The sequence below is a fragment of the Vidua macroura genome, chromosome 2 (genome assembly GCF_024509145.1).
Source record: "Vidua macroura isolate BioBank_ID:100142 chromosome 2, ASM2450914v1, whole genome shotgun sequence".
Classification (NCBI taxonomy): Eukaryota; Metazoa; Chordata; class Aves; order Passeriformes; family Viduidae; genus Vidua; species Vidua macroura.
The window spans coordinates 50127646-50137047 of NC_071572.1; the positions used below are offsets into that span (position 1 = coordinate 50127646).

At 39.7% G+C, this 9402-nt stretch overlaps 1 long non-coding RNA gene across 1 annotated transcript; it reads left to right on the forward strand.

Moving 5' to 3' along the window:
- The first annotated feature begins 626 nt into the window (after positions 1-626).
- Positions 627-7820, forward strand: LOC128821086 (uncharacterized). Its single transcript, XR_008441018.1, has 3 exons — positions 627-705; positions 7501-7558; positions 7741-7820. It is a non-coding gene; the product is annotated as an uncharacterized LOC128821086 (long non-coding RNA).
- The last annotated feature ends 1582 nt before the right edge of the window (positions 7821-9402 follow it).

Consider the following 9402-nt stretch of genomic DNA (forward strand, 5'->3'; position numbering starts at 1 on the left):
TTGCAGCCTGAATGAATTGTACTGTGTTGAATTTAATATCTTCAACTGTTGCAGAATTAAATATGACTCATTCTAGACCCCAGGAAAGCATAATTATATGGAATAAAACCTGCGTTTGAAGGGGGAGATGGAAAACTTGTTCTTAAACCATTTGTTGAAAGCTGAGTAGAGTTTGAAACATTAAGAGGTGCTCCCAATGAAGATGAATTAGTGACCAGAATTCAGGAAAAGCAGTCAGATGTGAATAACAAATTGCATTTGTTCAAGGTTCTGTGGTTTTTCACATGGGCACTTACACGCTACAATATAAAGCTATATATATGAGATATGGTTTCCAGACTTTTTTCCCTTTTTGTATCTGTCTTCCAGGCAGAATGAATGTGATGTGTTTTGTCCAGCTGAGCCCATCCATATAGCCCAGCACAGCTCCGAGTGCCATGGACAATTTGTAGCACAGTATTTATAGCCAATGTGCAAAATATTAACACGACGGCCATCGACCCTGACTGGGCCCGTGAACACAAGAGCTGAGCCAGCACCCACTGCCTGTGACATCATACTCTGCTCTGCCTGTCAGTCTGGCAGAACAAGGTTTTGCTTTTCTATTGTTCATTGTCAGGAGAAAAGTCACACGACATTGCTGCCCGCAGGCTGGCCTGGGACCAGGGGCCAGGGACCATAATCTTTGTGCCTGTGAATAATAAGGTGTGTGCCAGTGCACTGGCAAGGATCACATTCACAAAATATGTATTTACTTCCTTTTCCATGCCATCAAGGATTAAGGAGGGAGGAGTCTTGCTGACTGTATGTGGTCCAGCTGTTTCAGATGGCTGGGTTCTGGGCTCTTGCTGCTTAGAAAGAGTGTTATGCAGCAGGTCTGCACCTGGGATGTCTGCTTTTGAGATCCAGAGATAAGACCCCAGTCCCAAACCTAGAGAGTTTGAAAATATACAGGATTTGAAAATTGGATGCAATGTAACAGTAATTCAGACAAATTTTTTTCAATCTTGCCCTTTTTTTTTTTCTTGTGGAAATTATTGTCACTTCCAATAAACAATCGTGATTGTTTATTTTAATAATTTAAAATTATTTTAATGGAAATGTATGCTTCCCCATGGAAAACATGGTGATTTCTTTTAAAGAATTCTCTGTGTTTGAAATTCCTGAAGGTTTTGGTTAAGAGAAAGTTATTTTTAAAAGGGTCATTCAAAGGAAGTTGAAAACAAACCAACAACTTGTCAAATTTTCTGACCAGATCTGCTCCATGAATTTGGAGGGCACTGGAGGACCCTTTGAGAACACCCCACATATTTCTCCTATTTGCTTCTATGCAGGATTAGAACTATTTTGTTTGACATTATGTGAATTCTTTCCTTGTAGCAGCTGCTGTTTCTTTATGCATCCTTGAAGCAAATTAAGGCAAACAGAGACTATTTTGAGTGAAAATGTGCTTGCAAATATAGAATGGCTAGAAAAAGCAACAGTTTAATAGATTTTGTGCACATTGGATCAACATACTAAAAATACACCTTCGCTCTTTGTAAGACTTTGATATTTCACATAAAGTATCCTAATATTTTGGCTGTTCTGTTTCTCTCTGTTTCCCTTACCTCTAGACAGGACTAAAGAATATCAGATAAAAAGTTGTAAAGATGACAATAATGGATGGAGTATTGATAAAGAAAGAGAATTAGTTTCATTTTTTCAGTTTTTTTACTGAATATTTATGTCTCTCTTCCCAAGTACCATGAAATGTTAATAATGCCCAAACTCTTGCTGTGATAACTTGGTTTGACATCGCTCTGTATTTTGGCCCTGGTGTGATCTGAAGCTCTGAACTCATAGATTAGTAAAATCCAGAGGTTGGAGTGCATGTGGAGATAACATCTGTTTGCCACCCATGTGTCTTTTAAAAGCTAATCCCTTATGCATGGAGCTGAGTGGAGCTGCATTTCACGACATCCCTTGCTGTGATGGCTGATCATGTAGACATACCTCAAGCTAACTTTAAATATCTCATTTGGGTAGGGCTACCAGCAAAGCACAAGAAATTTGGTTCTGAGCACAGGCTGAACCACCAGAATGTTTTTCTTAGTGGCTGGATACCAGACAGAATCAGTTTAAAAGAAGGTTACATGTTTAATATTATGTCTGCATGTATTTCAGTTATGGTTTTGACCACTGCAATTGAGGATCCTCTTTTGACCACTGCAATTGATGTGTTGACTAGCACAAAAGTCAACTAAAAAACTCTGTTAATAGAAAAATTGTCCTTATATATGCTTTTATAAAGATACTAGTTAACTATGTTGATGTCCAAAATGCCATTTTTACTGCCTGCCTCCCTTCAATATGTTAAAGACCTGATTCTTCATTCCTTTGTGTCACTTAGTGGGGTTGCTCATTATATATCTTTGTCTACAATTAAGAAACAGGCATCAGCGCTTTTGTTATGTGGCAGCTACCTAGGGTGTCCCAGGATGTCATCCTTTTCTAAATGGTCTTTTCCAACTGATGTCACAAGAAAGCAAAATACCTGTGAAGGACCTGAGCAACTTTTGTTGACAAATTTGTCCCACGGAGTTTCATCAGTTGGAAAATAGCATTTTGTTTCTCTTCTTCCTTACCCTCTTTCCCTGCCTGTTTTTTTTAATCTCCGGAATGTTCTTTGACCAAAACTTTTTGCTGAGAAGTCAGGGAAGGTTCCTGCCTTTCTACAGGCCTTGAGACCATGTTTCTTTAGCTGCTTACTGTGCTTCCTCTGGAACTGGTTGTTTCAGATTGGCCTCCTAACTTTTCCACATGATTTTTGAGAGAAAACAAAGGGGTGAATTCCATCTCTCTACCCTCTCAATGCTCTTCACAGAAACTGAGTTTATGAACTTGTTCATCAACTCTTGTTTATTAACTCATTTCCTGCCCACAAGTCTGACACTGTAGAGGGGAGGAAATAAGCTGAGGGGAAGATTACTTCTCCTTCCACCATGTGGATAGGGCTGTCTCTGTGCACACAGGTTTTCTCTCTGTCTTTGCCTTCATACAGCAGGGTCACATGAAAAAAGAATAACTCAGGTTGAAGAGACATCAGCTTCCAGTTCAACCTCCTGCTCAAAACAGGACCAGCTCCAAGGACCAGCTTCAAAGATTTCTGGGCTCTCCTATGAGGTAGTTGTAGGCAGCAATGGCCTTTTTTTCCTGAAGGCAAAGAGTCCTAAGTCTCAGAGTTTCTCCTTGTATGTCATGTGCTCCAGCCCCCAGCCAGGCTGGTAACCTCTGCTGTGCTCACTTCAGTGTGCCCATGTCTCTCTTGCATTGAGGAGCCCAGAAGTGGACCCAACACTCCAGATGTGTCTTGCCCAGGCTGAGCAGAAGGAAAAAGACCACCTCCTGAGATGTACTGGCCAACCTCCCAGTAATGTAGCCCAAGATGCTGGTTTTCCTTTACACAAGGAGACATGAGCGGTCAACATGGTGTCCATAAAGATCTCTTTGTCCTTCTTTGCAAACTGCTTTCCATCTGGGGGATCCCCAGTGTGTTTTGCAGCATGGGCTTATTCCTCCCCAATTACAGCTTTGCATTTGACTTTCATAAGGTTCCTGCCTGACTGCTTTCCCAGCTGGCTAAGATTCCTGAGAGGAGTCCCAGTATACTGACCACTTCCCGAAGTACCCAGCTATGATGTTACCTGTGAGCTCCTAATTTCTCCTATGGGTTAATTTAATTTTTTAATATTTTTAAAACTTGTTTTGAGGTAGGAGAGGATTCAAGTACTTTGGCCACATCTGCACAATAAAATTGCATATGGCCTTTGCTGTTCTAGGGTGAGGTGGCCATCTGACATAGAAAAGGGTCCTAAAAAGGGTAATAAAGAAATAAATTCTCTCCCACTGCAGAGATAGGACATCCTCACTTTTGCCAAGATTTTTTTTTACAGCCTTATTCTCTATTTTGCCACCCTTGCTTTAGTTTATGATCTGTCTCATATTTTCCAGTACATATGCATATGACATCTTTGTAGTGACAGCCAAAACAAGTCAATTTCTTTCCAGAAGAACTGGCACAGTACTTTTCTTGGAACCTGGCATCAATTTGATGGAAACACTTAAGGAAATAATAATTAAAGTAGATCTGCAGTCAGATAGGAGGAAACAGTAACTCTTGATTGGTGGAGACAGGAAAAGCAAATAGCCTGGTTGTGGAGCTGGGGCTAGTACTTCTTGCACAGGGAAAACGTTAGTAGTCCTTGTCTTACAGCCTCATTAATCCTGTATTTGCTTTACAGCTCAGAGTCAAACAACAAGTACGCCTCTGGTTCCTTCACTCCCCCAGTGCCTACTATCCTGCTTCCATTTAGCAAAAGTAACCTTCTCTGTCCTCATATGTTGTGCTTCCAACACTTTTGGCTCTTTGTCCACAGCAAGCGTTAAATGAAATTAGAAATAAAACAGAAGCATAAGGTAAACTACACCCAGTAGTATTATAACCATGTGTCCTATAACCACAATAAAATACTATTGTGATAAATCTTTAAGTAGGAGTCAATAAAGCAATAATACTGTACAGTGGAAACTGATAATTTAATGTAATGACTGATTTATTACACCATTAACTTGTCCTTAGCTTTGTCTTAGGACAGTTTGCTGGGTGCTTGTTAACTGTTTCTGGGTGTAAATACTTAAATAAGAGCCTGTAAGTTATTGACTGGTGTAAGATTGGTCGTTCAGTCTATCAGAAAATTAGTCTGTGGTGCAAAACAAAACACATATAATTTGGCTGTTTTCAGCCATTATGGTATCAAAGACAACATGCAAATATGTGAAAGTAAATTCAATGAGTAAATAATAGTCTATAGCAAGTGATGTATAAATATTTCACCTTTGGGAGATAATTTTTGTTTACCTGCAGTAATTAGGAAGTATGACTGGAAAAATCTGGCAGACAATGCCTTTGGCCGGTAGAGTCCTGTCACAGGACTTCTGCTTCTGGTTGTATGACTAGGGGGATGTTGCAAGGAGGATAGAGGATGGCTATGTCAGAAGTGAGAAGAACTTGAAATCTTTGTGAAAGGATGTTAATGATTGTGGTAGCAGGGGGTAGAGACCTTGTAGTTGCCATCCAAGGCTCCTGTGTTTTCCTCTGCATGGACAGGAGGAGCCAGTCCCTGACTTCTGTCCTTTGCAGTTGGAGAGCATCCTTTCACTCATATCTAGTTTGTCTTTGTCACTGATAATGGAGTGCTTCAAAATGTTCTTTGGCTGAAGAAGAGTGGGCTAGCTGTAGTCCAGGCTGGATCTCAGGGTAGCTTATTCTGCACTGAGATATGCTTACCAAGACAGCTATTTGTTTACTCAGAGTGGAATGGTTTACTAAGGTCTGTCCAATAGAGATAGGACCTTAGTGTGAAACAATGAAGTGTCTATAAGGATACAGCTTTAAGAACATCAGATGCGTTTGTGACAGTTTTCTGACACAGCTGGCATGGAATGGCCTTTGGCCATACAATTAAACCTTCTAGCTTTCAAACCAGGTGTCAGCATTCAAACTGAGCATGGTTCCTGCCTTGAGCTCAGGAGAGAACTATTTTGAGAGTGCTATTCTGTACTGAAACCATGCCAGGATCTGCTCCAACAATACTGGGAGATGATGAATTCTATTGCCCTGAACCATTTCCTGACAGAAACTAATTTATTTTATGCATAGAGTTTTAGAGGGTGGAGGCAAGTATCTGGGATCTGTACAGCCATCATACTTTTATTTCCTGCTAGTGTAGCTCCACTGAGTCAGTGAGGTTACTTTAGATTCACTGGTGTGATCAAGATAAAAAGGTTTCTTATATTTGCATTTTGGAAAAGAAACATCCACTTTCTCCTGCTTATAACTAAATCTTCTAAAATTCAATGCATAGAAGAGTATGAGAGAGAAAACATTAGAAGAACCAAGAGAATAATTATCTTGTGAGGGATAAATGTGGGAAGAGATAGGAAAAAGCAAAGATGTTTGGGGCAGGAAATAGTGATACTGGAAGTAGAAATATACATAAAAAGAGTTAAGATTTAGCAGAAATAAAGCTAAGATTGATACAGCATAGACATTGTCATAGATGGCAGATGGGAGACCTGGAAATACAGAAATGATAATGGACAGGGAGATAAAGTAAATGAGCCTATAAGGCAGTGATGGGAGAAGGCAGGGGTGCAAAGGAATTGGATGTGTGCCAAGTTTGGAGCAGGCTCTTGAGACTTGTGACTGGTGAGACAGAGGAGACATCTGGACCCAGCAAAGAGAATGGAGAGGCTAAGATGCAGGCCTCAGAGAAAGAGAGGAAACATAGATGGAGTCTCTGTTGGATGCAAGGAAGTGTATGACACATTGGGCTTTAAAATGCTTATAAATCAGTGTCAGGAACAACATCCTGCCAACAAATGCAGGATGAACAAAATAGAAACTGAAAACTTCACTATCATCCTGGGAAAAAACACATTTTTAAATGCTGCCTGCCTCCTACATGGAGCTGAATGCATCTGAAAATATCCTCTAATTTGCATACAAATAGCTACATAAATTGGACTTGATCTTGCTTGTGGTTGTAAACAGAGGGATGGGAACAGGAGGCAGCACAGCACAGAAAATGTTATGCTGGACTCGATTTGCAGCTGTGCTCCAACATCACTTTCTGGCCTCCCCATGAGGATGGGAACACCATATACTTGAGAGATCTGACTCTTTCTGGGATATTTAGAGTAGGACTGTCTTCCTTCATTTTGGATATTGAAAACCTAAGATATGTAAAATTGTCTGAGACAATTACCTTAGGCTTGATTGATACTGAATGAAGGAAAATAGGTATAAAGCCATTCTTCTGACCTATTATAAATGCCTCTCTTAGCAAAGATGAATTGCCCTTAGGAGAACAGGTCTATTAGCAAATGTAAAAAGAATGCAGTGTAAGTACATTGGAATCAAATGTCCAAATGGTAGGCATCTGAATTACAGCAGATTACTCCAACCTAAATTGCCTCTTTTTAAGGAATTTGTTTGCAAATACTTATTGGCAATACTTAAAATTCTCTGTGTGTTGAGAGCTCCAAATGTGACATGTAAACATACATATTATTAGTAGCAAAAATAGCCTCAAATTTCACATTTTTAGCACTTGAAAGGTCAGATCTTATAACAATTAAAACATTGAGATCTCAATGTTTCAACGTGTTTTTCTTACTCCTTTTCCCCCTCTGACTTTAATCATTGAAAACAAAAATATTTATATGCTACTTCTATGCAGGCCAAGTAACACTGCATGCAGATGATGAGGTTTTCTTCTAGAAATATTAAGTCTATTATAAAGTGGCTTCTCTGACACTATTATTTACAGTCTCAAACAAAAGCAAAATCTATGTCTAAATCTAATCTAAATCCATACATATAGATATATAAATAAAATTTTCTGTAGGCATTTGTTGTCTAAATTTAAGCCATTTAGTTCCCTCTATATCTGACAGAAAGGTCTCTTTGAAAAGGCAAGTAATTCCGTTAAAATGGGCACCCAAGACAGATGAGGTAAGTCCTTTGTACGTGCATCTTTTCTCTACTGACTACTGACATGGTTTAGACTAGGGGATATTTACATGCCTAAACTGCAGACAAGTGTCTCATGATCTCCTTGCAAAATCATTTCAATCATTTCATGCCATCAATTTCAAAAGACCCCAGGATCATCAGTGTTACTCCTGCCTCCACAGCATCTTCTCCAGGATTTTGGAAGGAGTGAGACTACCAACATCACTGAATCACCTCTTGTGTTACAAACAGCAATGACGAAAACCTGTCTGCAGACGCCTTATTAAACCCAGGCTCTGTATCTCCACATTCCTGCTGCATACTCCTTCTTTTGGGAGGCTGGTCTACAGGATCAGTTTTATTTGGTTTTATTTTTGTCAGTATTACTTGTTCCAGCATGAAGAATGATCGGCAGATCTTTGCTGCTCTTGCCCAGTTCCTTTGTTCCTTTGTTTGAAGTCCCCATTGTGTACCTGTGCTCTTGGCAGACTGCACATCCCTCTGTGCCCTGGGTGTGCTTCACTGTCAGACTTGATGGATCTTCTATGAAAGAGCCTACAATCATGACTGGAGTCCAGATATTTTCTTTTTTTTCTGATATTGATATGCATGTCTTGTCCTTTCTCTTAATCTCTGCCTTTGGATGCACATCTATCTTTTGTTTTGATGCTGAATTGCTTGCACAATTCTTCACATTCTTCTCTATTGTCTGGTTCTCAAATATCTCTATTATCTCACATTGCTTTACCTCACAGCTAGTTTCTTTCATACTCAGTGTCACTTCAACTCTTTTTTTTGGCGAAATTATAGTGTGTGTTCTCCAGCATAGTAAACCTGTTCCCCAGAACTATCTGTCTGTGTATCACACTGCTTTTTCTGGTTTGTTATCATGCTCATTCTCCCATTTGTGGGTAACCATTTTAATGTAATTTATGCTGTGTCTTTGTGTTCTCCTGTACTTTTCCTGTTTCTCAAAAATAGATACCTCCACTAACACAAGTCTAAAAGCCTTGATCCCTGGACAAATATCTGAAAAATTTGTCAGTGCAGAGTTGGTGAGAAGGTCTCTGATGTTTGAGTAAACAGTTCCATAGAATACCATAACAGTTTTTTAAATTCTCTCCATTGAGGGGTGATTGTTACACCCACCACTTTCCAAGAGGTCCAGCCCTACCCATAACAATAAATAATTCCCTTACTAGAACTCATACGTTGTTGTTCCTTTGTTAGAGGTGAGCTGAAGCAAAATCAGGGGAACTCAAAGCCTTTTAACTGTGCATACCATTAAACTGTTGCAGGTGGTTAAATGTTTTTGTCCAGATAGTTTACAGGCTTGAAATCAGCTAGCACAACTACAACACCATTGTCAGCTGTAGATACAGAGGCCACTTCCATGCCTTTGATGTTCACATCATAATGAACACAGATATTCATGTCCCAGGATATTCAAAACACAGGAAAAAAACAGAAAGCATATGGAAAAAATAGTGCTGAAAAAGATCAGAGAGAAGCACCAAAAAGATCTGAGCAGAAATCACTCTTGCTATGCTCATTTGAAAGGTTTGGGTCTTTCAGGCAGGTCCTCTCTGATGGGCTGGATGTTGTACTGCCCCTTTCCCTCACAGCAGATCCTGACTCTAAGTGTTGTCTCAGACTCGCGGAGATTTCTTCTGGTATTAGAGGGCCAGCAAAGCAACTTTATTTGCTCACTTCATGACATGGCTTCAGGTAGACAGTTAAGGGAGTTTGTGCACAAGGGACTCAAGAATACATGTACAAGCTTTTACAGAATTTCATGGGAAATTTGCCAGAAGGTTAGCTTTAGACTAGACTGGTTTTCCTTA